Source organism: Meriones unguiculatus, chromosome 3 (assembly GCF_030254825.1).
Source record: "Meriones unguiculatus strain TT.TT164.6M chromosome 3, Bangor_MerUng_6.1, whole genome shotgun sequence".
NCBI classification, from domain to species: domain Eukaryota; kingdom Metazoa; phylum Chordata; class Mammalia; order Rodentia; family Muridae; genus Meriones; species Meriones unguiculatus.
Window position 1 is genome coordinate 154,087,335 of NC_083351.1, and position 1,508 is coordinate 154,088,842.

Consider the following 1,508-nt stretch of genomic DNA (forward strand, 5'->3'; position numbering starts at 1 on the left):
GCGAATATCATTCAGTAATGTATACCTTTTAGAGAAAATTCTCATTTAGCATTACTTTGAGCACCTAGTTATCACAGTTTCATCAAGTTGTTACTTAAAATTATATTTAACAATACCTTAAATTATCCAAGAACATCTTACTTGTTCTTATGCCCTGACTTCCATATTTAGAATATAATTAAAAATTATTTATGGTCCGAAAAACTATGAAAATAGGGGATAGGATTTCCTACTCAAAGATGTAAGTGATGGTGACGGGAATTAACTGAAGTAGTTATCACAGTTATTTATGTGTCTTATATATTTAACTGCAAAATAGTGTGAAGTCTACTAATTGCATAGGACATTGCTAACTGTCTTTTTATTTCATCTAACTCAGTACTCCACTACAGTATAAGTAAAAACATCAAAGGGAATGTATAAACTTCTAGTGATGTTGGTTAGAATTATCTACTAAAGATTAGAAATCTCGCCACTGTAAGGAAATTCTTTTTAACAATTTCACCATTTCACAATGATTTTACTTTCCTACAGAATTTATTTAATTACAAGATAAGTAGATATAGATTCCAAACTTTTCTGAAAGTTTACATGCTTTGTGTTTTAACCTCTGTCACTTTGACTCTTTAAGGGTGTCCTCCATTTCTGCGTAGTTATAATTTGCTGCTAATTCAATTAGAAGAATGCAATAAAACCAGTAATGGTAACGCTGCCTTTTCTAACATTGTTTTTTATCATTTTGTCCATCTGTTCTTTCTTAATATTCACTCACCTTAACCTATCTTCAGTAATATTTTAGAATTGTCACTACTGGGAGCATTCACTTAAGAAATTGAATGGACAAGTTAAAGGCATTAAGAAACTCTCTAATTCTGCTTGTTTTGATTTCAGTGCCTTCCTATTAACTCTCACAAGGGTCATTGAAAAGTTGTTTCCAAAAAGTTGAAGATTTACACATAATAATGTTTTATCAAATCTTGGTCCCTTAGAACGATCCACTTTTTTTTTTTTTCAAAGCAGTTTATTCAGGAACATTGAACAATCCTCGGACCCCGGGGAAAGCCAGCCCACAACTTAAATAGCCTCTGGATAGCCAACCCAGGCGTGCCACGGGGGCAATGCAGATAGGTCCACATACATGGAAGCAAGCCAGATCCTCGGCCTTAGCCAAATGTGGAGTTGTTCGTGACAGAGAGCACTCACCATCGGGAAGGTGGAAGGCGGAAACCAGCTCCATCTTTAAGGCATAGCATTCCGCAGCTCTCTACAGTTCCCCCTTTTTGTTTTAGACGCATCAGGCAAGAGTAGAGGTCTGATCTCTGATATTAGAAATAAATTGGGACTTTGTACAGATGTTCATTTAGGTGTCATCCACCCAAAGAGCATCAGACCCGTCCGATACCTTTTTCTCAGAGGCGGGACCTGGGGCATTAACCCGCATGCAATCAGACATGCTCTTCTCTGGGTCCAAAGCAGCTGACCCTGAGTGCAGTGCTTAGCCTCGCATC